The following is a 16,758-nucleotide window of genomic DNA, read 5'->3' as shown; positions in this document are numbered from 1 at the left end:
CAGAATCATTCTTAATAGCCCCCACCCTCCTCAATAGCCCACAGCAGATGTCAGCACTTAAGAGATGGCTAGGTCTATTCATAAGCAAATACCCCCACCCAAAACCCAACAAAGGTAGGATTGGCCCTCAGCCACAATAGGAATTGCCCAAAACCTTTCATTACATCACCCAGCAAGGTTCAACCAACCTTAATTCAAACAACCTCAGCTGGACCCCCACATAGCCCCCTCAGAGTCTGACAACCAATAGGATACATTTCTTGCATAGGAACAGGAAGCTCTAGGGCAAGGCTCGAGAGGGTATAAATATATCTCTCCACTCCATGTGTTCAGCTGCCCAGAATCACATGTGCTTGGTGGTTCTGCTTTACCATTAAACCATCCTTCCAAGCAGCCTCCATATTTCCAGTGTCTTTCTCCCTACTTGGAACCCAAATAGACACTTCTTCCAACAACAGAAAAGAAAAAAAAAGAAACATATAAAGAAATGACATCACTTCATCACAGCATAAACAATTTTAGTAACATATTACCTTGGCTTATAATACAACAAATAATCTCTTCTTCCCATATCTTATCTATAAAACATTTTTAAAGCCTTGTCATTCAGTTCTAGTCAGCAAAAGTTATTTTTGCATGTAATTTTATTTTATTTAAAACAAAATACAAAACTCAAAAAAAATTGAATAAAAGTTAAACACAAAATAAAAACAAAACAGACAGGACATTAAACAAAAAAGGTGCATTAAAAAAACAAACACATAAACACATACACTATATTGCCAAAAGTATTTGCTCACCCATCCAAATAATCAGAATCAATTGTGAGCGAATATTTTTGGCAATATGGTGTATTGTTTCCCCTAGTTGAATACTAATAAATATATTGCAACAATATTAATTTCCCATCCCTTGTGAACCCCCCCCATTTTTAAACTTCTAATTCTATTTGCAAATTATTAACCTGACATCTATCTTCTATATTAATAACAAAATAGTTAAAAGATACAGCAACAAAAAAATGTAAAACTCTCTGTTAACAAACTATTACTGTATACAACTCACAAAAAAAGTATCATGGCTTCTTATCTATCCCAAATCAACTCAACAGTTAACAGTAATTTGTCCCGGAACAAATATCTATGTTTGTTTCTTAATACCATCTCTTATCAGCAAAAGACTATTAAGGATTACTGGAGATAACAATATATTTTAACCCTGATCAAATAAACCAGTTTTATAATCTGTTATTTTATTTCTAGTAATCTTGATCTTTTTATATTTCTTCCCTTTTAACAATCTTGATGTTTACTACCCTCAAATAATGTCCTAAAAGTTTATTTCTTTTTATTATTTTGTTCCTTCTCATAAAATTCTTCATAGGTTTAATAAATCTCTTTTGTAAATTCCATGTAGATTATTCAGGTCACATTTTGTGTGAGACATAAGCTGGTTTCATTTTATATCCAGTGTGGCATCTCCTTCCATATCATTACCATAACTCATCATTTTAAAATCTATTTTAAAATCAATCTCAGTCCTATCTGATAAAGGTTGCTCATCTTCCTCACCATCTTCCAAACACAGTCTGTCTACAAGGGCACACATTTTAAAAATTAACCTATAAGTCAATTGATAATAAATATCTTTTAATATGTCCAATACTTCAGTATTTTGCTCCATTCTTTATTAGTAAGTCAAATGCAAGTGCTCTTCTCCATTCACTGTAATCTTTAATTGGTTCTAGTTCCCCCTAGTGCAACCTTCAAAATCCCATCTTACAATTCTTTTAAGTATTTAAAACAACAGCATTTTCCCAAATCCAACTCTAATTGCAGAAACTTATTTCAAATCCACCTGGAATCTTAGCCTGTTTATAGCTTTCCAAAATCAATGTTCTAATCATCCTTTTGCTACTTATTGCAAACAAGAGGAAAGATTTTTTTAAAAATCTCTTTAAATTTATTTTTAAAACTTCTCTCAATAAGGATTAAAGGAAACTTGCTTGGTGCATATTGTACTACTTGATGATCAGAAAATTCTTATTAGTGGAAAAACAGTTAAAAAGCAATATTCAGAAATGACTAAGAGAGGAAGTATGCAAACCCAGATGTTCCACTGCAGTTTTGGCTAAGTTAAGCTCTAAACTCTGGAGAGTGCAATTTTCTGATCTCGTGAGAAGCAATTGTCTGGAGCATTCGTGGGCAATCCCAATTCTTGTCTGGAGAGAAATCCCAAAGTCAGTCCATTCTTCATTCCACTGCGATCATTCCACTCTCAGTGGAACTATCTTCAGTTCACAATTTCTTCCCTGGAAGAATAAGGACATTTCCATATCACCATTACTAGTATTCTTTACGTTCATAAAACAAATTGAAACTGATGGGTAATTATTTTCTTTGCTATCAGTCTTGGAACATAAGGAATATGCTGAGATCAGGGGTGGGATTCAGCCGGTTCAGACCAGTTCACATGAACCAGTAGCACATGCATGCTCAGCGAACTGATTGTTACATTGGTTGAATCCCACCACTGGCTAAGAGCAAATAAGCCCATCAGTCTCCCTCCAACTTGACATGAGTGCAAAAACCTTATTTACACTCTGGCCCCCATTAATTATTATGGTCCTGGAAAAAAAAAAGTCTTCTCCTCATTCCAAGCACAAAAGATAACAAATTAAAGTATAAATATAAAAAGTGGAAAGAGGAGGATATAACTAAAGCAGAACATCAGCAAATAGCCCGAGCCTGTAAAGATGAAGTGAGGAAAGTTAAGGCTCACAATGAAGAAAGGCTTGCGGCTTCCTGGGGGCGTGGCCTGTTGCCGAGGAGGGCTCCACCGAGCTCCTCAGAGATCTGGTCTGTATATCTAAATAAGATCATAGATAGCACCCCTTTTTGGCTAAGAAAGGGGCAGGGAGGATAGCTCCGTAGACTAGGGTCTATTCGTAAGCCACAGCCTTTTTCTTTTTTTGGCTGTGGAAGAGATTAGATCCAGCCGAAGCGGAGCTTTTATCTCCGGCCAGTTCTTCTCAGCTGCCTTTTTTTTTTTTTGGCAGCCCCAGACAGGCTAGCCCCCCCCAGGACAAAACAAAGTTTTCTCAAGCTAGATTTGATACGGGAGGGTACCACCCCTGTGAGATTTATGCTTTTATTACTATCTTAAATACCAGCACCATTCGTCTTAAAGACTTCTTTGTTTAAATAGACTTCAAAATGGCGATTTCTCTCCGTGGATGATTACTGGATGTACTTAGCCGGGTTTATCTTCCTGCAGACCGCTCCTTAACAAAATAAACTCTTTTTCTTTGGAAATAGAGGGGAGCGAAGCGCTGCTTACTTGTTTATTTATTATGGCACCCAGATCAAAGAAGCGTCTTGCTACAAATGTGTCTAAAGAATTTAAAGAATCTTTTTTGGAAACACAGCCTTTGTCTCCTACGCCCTCTACTGGAGAAGTTTTAACACAGGAATATCTCTTTAAAATATTTAATACCTTTAAGCAAGAAATTAAGGAATTTGTATTGCAACTTTATGATGATCTAAAATCTAAAGTTAATCAAATGAAGGTGAATACGTTTGCAGCCGTGTCTGCCCTGTCAGATTACTCTGCTGAAATAGAGAACAAATTGGAAAGTCTGGAGAAGGCTAATTTTAACTTGACTACCAATATTCAAATTTTACAAGAAAAAATTAGAAATAACGAAGAACAGCTTATGATGCTAAATTTTGATAGGAAGGCATTTTCAATAAGAGTCAGAGGATTCCGTGAAAAGGAGCAAGAGAATTTGAAACAGACCTTTGCTGAAGCCTTCAGCCATGCGCTGGGAAGCCCTGGACTTAACTTTGATGGGCAGATTCGGAAAATCTATCGCCAGAACTCATTGATAGCGGAACAGCGACAGCTCCCGAGGGACATAATTATACATTTCTCTACAAAAGAATCTAGAAACGCGATTGTGCAAAAGTTTCATAATAACAGTCTCCGAGTTGATGACCAGGACGTGATTGTCTTCAAAGATATACCTTTTCAGATGTTGAAAGCAAGAAGGGACTACACTTTTTTAACTAAAGAGCTTAGGAGTCAACAGATTCGATACAGATGGGAGGCCCCTGCCGGCATCACGGTTACATTTGAGAATCAAAGATTTCGTCTTAACTCTGTTTCGGAGGCTCAAGATTTCTATTGTAGGATTCTGAAGGCGGGACTTCCTGACGCGCTTGGAAGAGAGGAGAGACAAGCGGAAGGAGAAAGCAAACGGCTGGCCATGCGGCTGCAAGATGGAGGGGGTAGCCCCTCCTCCCTCGGAGAAGCAGAAGAACGCAGATCGAGAATTTAGATACTTCAAAAGACTTCCTAAAGTTGAGGACTGAATGGGGGTTTGAGACCTCTCTCCGGTAGAAAAAGTGGACTAATTTTTATCAGAAGGGAAAGCTGGGTGAAACTACTTTGAGCTAGATTCTAAAGTAACGTTAGCATAAATTTGATAGTGGTTAAAAGAATGCGGAATGATTTATGTTGTTTAAACTTTGTTAGATGGGACTATTTTAAAATAGAAGGTTAACTGACTCTTGCTGAAAGTATTATTTGAATATGATCCATGCTATTTAACTTTTATTTGAAGGGAAAGTTGGTTGTAATAGTTCTGAGTTATTTTTCAAATAAACGCTAGTATAAATTTGATAGTGGTAAATATTAGACAAGCAAGAGATGAGGGTAAAATGCATGTGGAATGAACTACGTTATTTGAGGTAAATATCAGACAAGCAAGGGAAGAGGGCAAAATTTACGTTGTTTAAAGCTTATTAGAACAGGAAGCCGCTTGGGATTATCTTAAGATAACTGTAAAAAGAATGCGGAATGATTTATGTTGTTTAAACTTTGTTAGAAGCGACTACCTTAAAATAGAAGGTTAACTGACTCTTGCTGAAAGTATTATTGGAATATGTGGAATGATTCATGCTACAAATCGCTCTGAGTTATATCTTAAACAAATGGTAGTATAAATTTGATAGTGGTAAATATCAGACAAGTGGGGGATGAGGGTAAAATACATGTGGAATGAACTAAGTTATTTAAATCCTATTAGAAGGGGAAGTCGGTTGGAATTATCTTAAGATAGAAATTGATTCCTGTGTAAGGTAATATCTGATCTACGCTGCTTAACCTTACTAAGAAGGGGAAATCTGGTTAGATTATTTTGAATTATTGTTTGAAAAAGGGGTAAAGAAAGATCATTTACGTTGTTTAAATTTTACTAGAAGGGAAAGTTTGATTACTTGTCTGTAAAGTTATATTTGAATATATGGCATGAACCACGCTGCTTAAATCTTATTGGAAGGGATCATGAGGTTTAGGAAGGGAACGGGAGAGCCTACAGAAGGTCGGGGTAAATAGCAAAGAAGTAAGAGATGAGAATAAAACATAGATAGAATGATTTATACTATTTAAGCATAGATAAAGATGGGGGGCTGAGATCAACACAAAGAGTGGTTTCTTTTTTTTCTTTTTTCTCTTTTCTCTTTTCTTTTTTTTCCTTTTTTTTTTCTTTCTCTGCTTTTCTTTTTTTTTTTTGATATATTACTTTTATTTTTTAATCCATATGTATACAAGATATTTTAGATAGAAGGTAGTGCCAGGTGTGGGCCCTGGGAAGTCGGGAGGATTAGGGATGGGGATTGTGGGGGGTGGGGTGGGGGGGTGTTAACATAGTCTTAACAAGAACAAGAATGTATTTATATACGGTGGTTCTTTTTTTATTATTATTATTATTATTATTTTTTCCTTGGTTCATTTTACTTTTATCAGATCAAACAACACTCGAATAAAGGCATACACCAAGGAGGGAGGTAGAGGGAAGGAAGAGGGAGGAGTAAGGAAGGAGTAAGGGGAATGTAAGGAGTAAGGGGAATGTAAGGAGGGTGTCTGGGGAGCAAGGGGAGAAGGAAGGTTTGAGGGGAAAGGGAAGTAGGAGGGGAGTGTTAGAGGGAGAAAGGAAAGTTGGAGGGGGTAGATGGGGTGTATGGAGGATGCAAGGGTTAGGTGGGGTTGTGAATGATGAGTTGTGTTTCCTTTTTACTTGTTCGTTTTATTCCCTTTTTCTTTTTTTTCTTTTTTTTTTTTCTTATAGTAAATACCCTGTATATAAATGATTGCAAATGGAATGTGAAAATTGAATAAAATATTTTGTAAAGACAAAAAAAAAAAAAAAAAAAAAAATGAAGAAAGGCTTGCCACAAAAGTAAAAAATAACAAAAAAAGCTTCTTCCAACATGTTAAAAACAAGAAAAAGGTTAAGGAAACAATTGGTACATTGCTGGGAGAAAGTGGCAAGAAGGTGACAAGGGAGAAAGCAGAACTATTTAACTCATTATTTGCATCTGTCTTTACACAAAGAGAAAAAACAGTCCAACCTATCAAAAATAGCATCACCAAAATTAGATTAGGAACACAAGTTGAAAGAGGGAAGAAAATGGTAAGTGAGCACCTGTCTACCCTAGATGAGTTCAAATCACCAGGACCGGATGGATTACACCTCAGGGTTCTGAAGGAACTGGCAGATGAGATCTCAGAACCACTGAACTATATCTTTCAGAGATCCTGGAGCACCAGGGAACTGCCAGAGGATTGGATAAGAGCTGATGTGGCTCCCATCTTCAAAAAAGGAAAAAAAATAGATCCAGGAAACTATAGACCTATCAGCCTGACCTCAATACCCGGGAAGATTCTGGAAAAGATAATCAAGCAATGAATTAGCGAACACCTAAGAAGTAAACAAAGTAATAGCCAAAAGCCAACATGGGGTTGTCAAAAACCTGATCATGCCAGACTAATCTTATTGCATTCTTTGACAAAGTGACAAAATTAGTGGACCCGAGGAATGCCGTCGATATAATTTACTTGGACTTTAGCAAGGCTTTTGATAAAGTAGACCATAACCTACTACTAGATAAAGTAGAAAAATGTGAGTTAGAGAGCATCACCACCAGATGGATTTGTAACTGGCTGACCAACCGCACTCAACGTGTAGTCCTCAATGGAACTGCACCTACTTGGAGGGAGGTATGCAGTGGAGTACCCCAAGGCTCTGTTTTAGGCCCAGTACTCTTCAACATCTTCATCAATGATCTGGATGAGGGGATAAATGGGGAACTCATCAAATTTGCAGATGACACCAAGGTGGCAGGAATAGCCAACACTCCAGAAGATAGGCTTAAGATACAGAAGGATCTTGACAAACTTGAACATTGGGCACTATCTAACAAAATGGAATTCAATGGTGAAAAAAGTAAGGTTCTACATTTAGGCAACAAAAACGAAATGCACAGGTATAGTGTAGGTGGTACTTTGCTCAATAGTAGTAACTGTGAGAGGGATCTTGGAGTCCTAGTGGACAACCATTTAAATATGAGTCAGCAGTGTGCAGCAGCTGCCAAAAAAAGCCAATACAATTCTAGGCTACATAAACAGGGATAGAATCAAGATCATGTGAAGTATTAATACCACTTTATAATGCCTTGTAAGGCCACACTTGGAATACTGCGTCCAGTTTTGGTCTCCATGATGTAAAAAAGATGTGGAGACTCTAGAAAGAATGCAGAGAAGAGCAACAAAGATGATTAGGGGACTGGAGGCTAAAACATATGAAGAATGGTTGCAGGAACTGGGTAGGTCTAGTTTAATGAAAAGAAGGACTAAGGGAGACATGATAGCAGTGTTCCAATATCAGGGATTGCCATAAAGAAGAGGGAGTCAAACTATTCTCTAACGCACCTGAGGGCAGGACAAGAAGCAATGGGTGGAAACTAAGCAAGGAGAGAAGCAACTTAGAACTGAGGAGAAATTTCCTGACAGTCAGAACAATTAATCAGTGGAACAGTTTGCCTCCAGAAGTTGTGAATGCCCCAACCCTGGAAGTCTTTAAGAAGATGTTGGATAATCATTTGTCTGAAATGGTATAGGGTTTCCTGCCTAGGCAGGGGGTTGGACTAGAAGACCTCCAAGATCCCTTCCAACTGAGGGGTAATGACATCATACCCCTGTCGTGGTCAGACCACTGCCTACTGAGGCTCGACTTCCGGAGACCAAACCCCCACTGTAGGGAGGAGGAACCGACCAGGTGGTTCCGCCCCAGGCGACTTATGGAACCGCTAAGGTTCCAGACGGAGCTTGGGGTCATTCCTGATACTTTCGCCCACAGTCCGGTAGAGACTCTGGTGGCTGCTTGGCATTCGGCAGCATCAGAGGCCCTCGACCGGATTGCGCCACTACGGCCCCTCCGAGGCGGCGGATCCCGGAGACCTCCTTGGTTCACCGAGGAACTCCGGGAGATGAAGCGCCGGAGGAGATGCCTAGAGCACCGATGGAGGTCCGATAAGTCCGAATCAAACCGAGCAATGGTTACCACCTGCACCAAGGAATACACCAGGGCACTTAGGGCAGCGAAAAGATCTCATATAGCCACCTTGGTTGCGTCCGCTGAGTCCCGCCCAGCCGCCCTGTTTAAGATAACCCGCTCCCTATTAAATAAAAGGGAAGCGGGGGAAGCCTTGCAGGGCAGAGCTGAGGATTATGCCCAATAATCTGGATCCAGGCGGTTGTGACCGCCTCTCTTCGGGAGGGGAACTTCCCCGCCGCACTGAAAGCGGCGGTGGTGAGACCCCTCCTAAAGAAGCCATCTTTGGATCCATCTGTTCTTAATAACTATCGCCCAGTCTCCAACCTTCCCTTCCTTGGGAAGGTTGTTGAGAAGGTGGTGGCCTTTCAGCTCCAACGGTCCTTGGAGGAAGCAAACTATCTCGACCCCTTCCAGTCAGGCTTCAGACCCGGTTACAGCACAGAAACCGCTTTGGTCGCATTGACCGATGATCTCTGGAGAGCCAGAGATGGAGGACATTCCTCCATCCTGGTCCTCCTTGACCTCTCAGCGGCTTTCGATACCATCGACCATGGTATCCTTCTGCGACGACTGCGGGAGGTGGGAGTGGGAGGCACCGTGTTGCGGTGGTTCTCTTCCTACCTCTCGGACAGGTCGCAGTCGGTGTTAGTGGGGGGGCAGAGATCGTCCCCTAGGCCCCTAACATATGGGGTGCCTCAGGGCTCGGTCTTATCCCCCCTACTATTCAACATCTACATGAAACCGCTGGGAGAGATCATCCGCAGGCACGGGATCAGATACCATCAATATGCGGACGATACCCAGTTGTATCTGTCCGCCCCGTGCCAACTCAATGAAGCGGCAGACGTGATGAACCGAGGCCTTGAGGCCGTTATGGACTGGATGAGGGTTAACAAGCTTGTACTCAACCCAGAAAAGACCGAGTGGCTGTTGTGTTTCCCTCCCAAAGATTCGACCAATGTTCCATCACTCAGGCTGGGGGGTCAAATTTTACACCCCTCAGAGAGGGTTCGCAACTTGGGAGTCCTCCTGGATCCACAGCTATCGTTTGACCACCACCTGATGGCTGTGACCAGGGGAGCATTCGCCCAGGTTCGCCTGGTGCGCCAGTTGCGACCCTACCTGAATCGGGAGGCTCTCACAACAGTCACTCGGGCCCTTGTGACCTCTAGGCTGGAATACTGCAATGTGCTCTACATGGGGCTGCCCTTGAAGAGCATCCGGCGACTTCAGCTAGTGCAGAACGCGGCCGCGCGAGTGATCGTGGGTGCACCTCGGTTCACCCACATAACACCTATCCTCCGCGAGCTGCGCTGGCTACCTGTCGATCTCCGGATGCGCTTCAAGGTGCTATTAGTCACTCATAAAGCCCTGCATGGTAGTGGATCTGGATACTTGAGAGACCGCCTCCTGCCAATCACCTCCCTGCGACCAATTAGATCACACAGATTGGGCCTCCTCCGTATTCCATCAGCCAGCCAGTGCCGGCTGGCAACTACAAGGAGGAGGGCCTTCTCAGTAGTTGCCCCGACCCTTTGGAACGAACTCCCCGTGGAGATTCGTACCCTCACCACCGTCCAGGCCTTCCGCACAGCCCTCAAGAACTGGCTAGCCCGTCAGGCCTGGGGACAAGGATAGTTGCCCCTCCCGAATGATGAATGTATGTTGCTTATTACTTTTATTATATGTGTCTATGTTACTGTTTGTACTTCCCCTCCCTGATTTTATGTGAGCCGCCCTGAGTCCCCTCAGGGAAAAGGGCGGCCTACAAATGTTAATAAAATCAAATCAAAATCAATCAACTCTGCTATTGTATTGTATTGTATTGTATTGTATTACTACAATATTACTGAAATGTGAAAGAACATGAGGAATGATGATTTGTTAAAAAGAAACATCCAAGCCATTATATCACCAATACTGCATAGCAATTGAAAATAAATTGATACCAGTAGGAATTTAAGTGCTCTCAAATCAGATCCAACCTATGGCAGTTATAAACATGCCATCTCAACTGCTTCCAGTGAAAATTTATTGCCCTTTCAAAGATATTTCAACTCCATAATTCTGGTCATTCACTTTATCTCTTCTAGTTTCCTTCAAACTTGCCAAGTATAATCTTTTTTTCCTATGCCATTACCTCCCTAACATAAACAAGGTTTTTTTCCCCCTAATGTTTATTTATTTATTCAATTAATTAATTTATACAGTCTTCCATTTGTTCTTCAAAGAAGTCGGTTTTATTTCTTTCAAGACTTCTTGCAGCACACTTCTTTTAATAACTATCTCCATGTCTGTAATTCAAAATATATAATTCCATGATTATTCCTTTCTTAGCAAATAAGTTTCACAATTATACATTATAGTGGGACAAGCCATTATTTAACTACTATGATCTTGATTGTCATGGAAATATCCTTCATGAACGTGTCTAAGTTATTGTTACTTTCTCTTCTAGGATTAATCTCTTTACTTCTCTAGTCCAGTGTCCATCTTTATCTGGCCTTGAAAATTATATTAACATCATTACTTATTCATCATCAGTGGTAAATTCAGTAATCATTCTGTTTGACATTATCTCTGTATTCTTATTTAAATCAAATTTTCTCTTCCCACGTTTGCCTTCATAACACATTTGTTTTCTTTATAGTACTTTCAGTTAAATTTCAATCTCCATTTTTATTCGTTCTCACCCCTTCAGTCCTGCCATTCTTAGGACATTTTATGCTTCCTTGTCTCATCATCTTCCTTATTGTATACCATTTCTTCAAACTCAGTTCTTTCAGTATCTTCTTACTCATTCTAAAATTTCATTGGAAGTATATTTAGGTCTTGAGGCAGGCCTATTAATCCTAATATATTCCATTTCCTGGCATAATCTATGTGATCAAAGACCTTGCTGTAGTCACAATAATAGATGTGTAGGGTTGGAAGTGACATTGGAGGTCTTCTAATCTAATCCAATCCTCTGCCCAGGATAGTCCCAGGCAAATGACCATCCAGCTGCAGGAGCCGGCCTGTTCCTTAATAGCTCTCTCTCACAGACAGGAAATTCCTCTTAATTTTAAATGTGGTTCTCTCTTTTTAAAGCTTTTACTCATTAATTCTTGTCCTACTCTCAGAGATAAGAAAAAAAAAGGGTAAGGTGAACTTTATTCTTAAATTATCTTACTCTTTTTGTTTTATCATTTCATGTATCTGTGTGTTTTCTGGAATCTAACTGTCTAGTTGACATATATTTATTTATATGTTTGTCTATTTATTTATGACAAATAGTTCTCGCCTTATGAGCACAGTGGAACCCAGAATTTCAATCTTAAATCATTGGATTTTTAAGTCAGGAATCTGTGTGACCGGACTTAATTTTATGACTAGTCATAAGTTGAAAACTACCTATATAGGCAGCCAGGTTCAAAGGCTCTTGGTGGCCTACAGAACTAAAGCAGCATTGAAGGAATATAGTATAAAACCATAAAGACACATATAGCGTACTAAGAAGAAAAATTCACTTACGGTAAATACCAACAATCCATTCCCCCAAGGATCATAAATCCTTCTTTCTCTTGCCTGTTTGAAAATCAGTTTTAGAGTTTTGCTAAAGAATTGCAAGGTTGGAACCAGATGGGAGGGATGGCATTCCAGAATGGCACCAAAGAAGAGTCTAGGATCTCATCTTTTAATGTCTCTCTCCAAGTATGGCTCTAATTTATAAAATCTTAAGCAAAATTTTTATCTGTTTGAAGAATTAGAATAAAAGACAGTAATGTGTACATTTGCTTCCATCCTCTTTTGAATTAAGGAATATATATCAGTCTTTTCCAACTTTTATGCCATACGGATTGTTTCTATATTTGTTGACATAGTGTTCTTATCAGTTTAATTGGCTATTCTGTAGCTTTAAATGGTTCAGTGCCATTTTGTCTGTGACTGAAGTGTGACTGAAGCTTTGCCTGGTTTTTATGGGTAATATCCATGATTATTTTGGGACTTCAATCAAATTGTCAGGGCCAACATCTCAACTTGACACACAGACACCCAATTCCATTAATGAAGTCTGTCAGTATAGTCTCATTGTCTTCTCTTTTTTACCTCACTTGCCTAAAAATTCTATTATTATCATCATCAGTATTTCTGTGATATCCTTGATCTTCATAAAAAGCACTTTCTTTTCATGTTATTTGTTGACATTCTTGATTGAAATATCTTTCATCAACCTGTCTTACTTAATGTCATATATCTGCATTCAGTTGTCATCATACATTCTTCTTGTTACTCAAGGCTTTTATCCTCTGTCCTAGTTGTCAGGTTGCTTGCTTTGAAATTCACTTCTACTTTTTTTCTCTTAGAAGTTTAAGGAGCTTTTTTTTCACTTCAGTTTTTCTAGATATCTCTTGTTTTAAATCCTCCAGCTTCTCTTTTGTATGAGAATAAATAAATATTCTGAATCTGTTATTTCCATTGATCGTATATTCTGATCCTATGTTTTTCAAGTCAAATATTGCTGGCACCCTCCCGTTGAATTTTCTCATTCATTTGAATTAATTTGTAATTCAGTTCCTTATTAATATCAAGTTGCCAATTTTGCAACCAGGAAGTTTTCCCCATGACCATGCATTCCTGAAACTAAACAAACTGATGTTGGTGAGAGAGAAGGAACAAATTTCAGAAATTCAATTTTAAAATGCATTCCAGGTCTGATGTGAACTCATTCAGTCTTTGCAGATTCTTGCAATCCTTTTGCACATCCAGTAGTTTTAGTGAATTAAGTAGGATTGAACCTGAAAGAAGAGTTTGTTTTCCTTCTTCTCTTCTACAGGGTACCAGTTTCCCCTCAAAGCACCATGTTGCCAGTTTGTTTGTTAAATAGCAGCTTCTCTTGAAACAGAATTGTTCAAAAGGCAGTGTGAGTCATGAATTTCTGCCAGCGGAATGTTGACTTCCTACAAGCTCTGCATTGCAAAGCCAATCCTGCTTTGATATAGCTGATATGGCCCTCAAAATGTGCCATTGTTATCAGATACTCCAGAATCTACTGTTGTTAGCAGTTAATGTGTTAGACTAGAGAGATCCAAATTCACAGCCAACCCTAACCATTGAAACTCACAATGTGGTTTTGGACCCAGTTGTTCTCTCCATCTAATATACCTTGCAGGATTGCTGTTAGGGAGATGTCATGAACGAAGAACTATAGGTAAGCTGTTTTGAGCTCAAAAGAAAGATGGAATTTAAACCCAATAAATCCTATGGAGGTGTCCAAGGGACTGGTGAACTAGACAGATGGCTCCATTATTATTCACATTCCTTTGTTACCAATTTTTTTCTTAGCTTTGTTGTTACAGCTTTTAATTTTTTTAAAAAATAGTACTGATGATAATTTTTTTAGGTGCCTATTGTTGTAACTTTGTTGTCCACCACCCACAGTCACTTGTTTTGTGACTGTTTTGCATCTAGATGTTAGGTACAACATAGTGTATACTGTGGAGTTACATAACAGTCTGAAGCGTAAATCATGATTTATAATCTGCTCTAACTGGGTTCAACAGACATACTAAGCCACCAAGAAACCACTCACATTTTCCAGAGAGGAGCCAAGGGAATCAACTTCAAGTAACAGTAAACTTTTAATGGAGTCCTGCAAGTTTAGGTTCAAAATCTGGAGATCCTGGACTGTAATTCTTACCTAGAAATGCAAGGTTTCTTATCACTAAATATGTCTACTTAGAAGGCCACAAGATAAGAGTTGTGAAGCACATATAAAACAAAGAATAATCAATAGAACAGTGCTGGCAGTGATAAAAATTTTTTTAATGCAAGGCACAGGCAATGTAGCAAGTGAGCAATTAAAGAAAGAAAAAAGAAGACGACCCCAAACATTTTAAGTGGAAGACAGATAACTACTATGGTAGGAATAAAGAAATAAGGATTGTGCAGTTACTTTCTTTTTCCATTCAATTTTAAAAGGTATAAATACCTTTTGTTCTTTCTTACCTATTCCATCTATATCTCAGGTACTACTTCTGATATATAAATAATAGTGTTGGTTATAGTAATTAATTAATTAATTTAGTTAGACATACTTTGCACTTCTCACAATGCATTGCTATATTAAATTACTGTAATGAGTCTTTTAAAATATTTGTATGCCTGTATAGCATTCCTGAGAACAGTGATGGCGAACCTTTTCAGTACTGAGTGCCGAAAGGGGCCACACTGCGGAAAAACCGAACTTCCGGGTTCTGGCTCGCATGCACACCCAACAATCAGCTGGCCAGTGTCCATGCACATACCAGTTTTCAGCACTGCCACGCACATAAAGGACAGCTGATCATTGCACACGCATTCATGCCAGAAACATGGAAGGGCAAGGCTGCACAGGCCGGGCGACATGGTTTTGGGTGCCACTTTGGGCACTCGTGCCATAGGTTCACTATCACACCCTTAGAAGATGACTATCCATTTTTGCTATAATCTATACAAAGAACTGTATGCCCTGATGTTTTTAACCTAGTATTGAAATATAATTGGACTATTTATTCCTATTCATTATTCAATGTCTTGCCTTGGAGGATTTAAGGACAAAATGTTAATTTAAAATTGGAATTTTGCAGTTAGTTCCTTCAATTAAGCAATACCATCTCTTGGGACTTTGGAAGTGCACCTTCTATGTTGCAGCACTGTCCTTTGGAATGAGGTCTTCCCCAAGATCTGCCAGCCTGCTGATCTTTTGAGAGTGCTTGAAGACCCAGCTCTTCACCTGGGCCTTTGGTGGAGTGACTGAAGCCTCCTTTTAAGCTAGATCGGTTTTATTCTCCTGGTTTGTTATTCTGCCACCTGTATCCATTTTTTGTTTCTTATTACTTTTATTGTCTTGTTTCATTTTTTAAATCATTTGTAAATTGCTCAGAGTTGCTGGGAATTGGGCAGTATAAGAAGTTACTTATTTTCAAAGAACTCTATTCAGTCAGACCAAAGTCTAGCTTATCCCACATTCTGATCCCATATTAGCTAATCAGATACCAATGAAAAGTCAACAAGCAAATTCATTCGTTTTTGTCTTGCCTTCTATCAACTGGTCTTGATAGAAAATATGCATACTGGTTGTGTTTTTGAGAACAGCATATGCCAGGAAAATATTAAGATGCTATTTTCTACCCACAGGACATACATTTGCATATGCTACTGTATATCCAGTAAATGTATATATTTAAATGTGGTTGACAGGCATTCTATAAGCTAAGCATTATTTTCAATAACAACTTCCCCCTATGCCTGAAGAGAAAAGTTTTCAATCAGTGTGTGCTACCTACATGATTAAAGAGAAGGACAAAATGAACACATACTATATTCTAAAAAAAAAGCTGAAAGAAATATGACAAGGAAAAAATATGTCAATAAAGATTTACAGTCCTATATATACTTATCTATTGCAAATGTCATAGAAATATGTATATACATTAAAATACATTTATATGATTATCTTTTTTTTAATCTACTGTATCTATGTATATAAAAATGGCTGTATGTATGTATGTTCTAGCATAACTCTGGAACGCCTCGAGCAATTTCAACCAAACTTGGTACATAGATGATTTACTCTCTGGAAAAAAAATAGTGTGGGGGTAAGAGGAGGTGGCGCAGTTGTTAGGGTGCAGTACTGCAGGCCACTTCAGCTGACTGTTATCTGCAGTTCAGCGGTTCTAATCTCACCGGCTCAAGGTTGACTCAGCCTTCCATCCTTCCGAGGTGGGTGAAATGAGGACCCAGACTGTGGGGGCAATATGCTGACTCTGTAAACCGCTTAGAGAGGGCTGAAAGCCCTATGAAGCGGTATATAAGTCTAACTGCTATTGCTATAACTGCTATCCCTGACACCCCTTGGGGTATGTGTTCTGTTAACATACAGCCTGTTGTGCCTTAAAATGGCTTCTATGGCACCACGCAGTGGCGTTGCCATGGTAACGGCTTCACAGTACTCCACAACAGGGCTCCCTCTGGAAAATCCAACATTAGAAATTATATTTGGTCTGGACATTTTCCCCCTATAAATAAATACCCGGGCAATGCCAGGTTATCAGCTAGTTCTGTATAAATGAGTCCCGTGTTTTATTATACTTGTCTATACAAAGTCTATGTCTCTATGCAATCCTCTCATAAATGGCAAGTGGAGTCAGGTCTTCAATCCATTGAATAAATAGAGACATACATTTATCTTCCCAGTTCTGCAATATCAGTGTTTTAGCTATAGTAAGGGCAAGGAAATCTATTTACAATGTCTGGTTGTCAAATCCCATGTATTAGGTAAGTTGTTCAAAAGACTTCGGAAAATGTTAGCTTTTATGTCACAATCATACAGTATTTAT

This window comes from Thamnophis elegans, chromosome 4 (genome assembly GCF_009769535.1).
Source record: "Thamnophis elegans isolate rThaEle1 chromosome 4, rThaEle1.pri, whole genome shotgun sequence".
In the NCBI taxonomy this organism is placed as follows: Eukaryota; Metazoa; Chordata; class Lepidosauria; order Squamata; family Colubridae; genus Thamnophis; species Thamnophis elegans.
Note: the sequence above shows the minus strand (reverse complement) of the source record.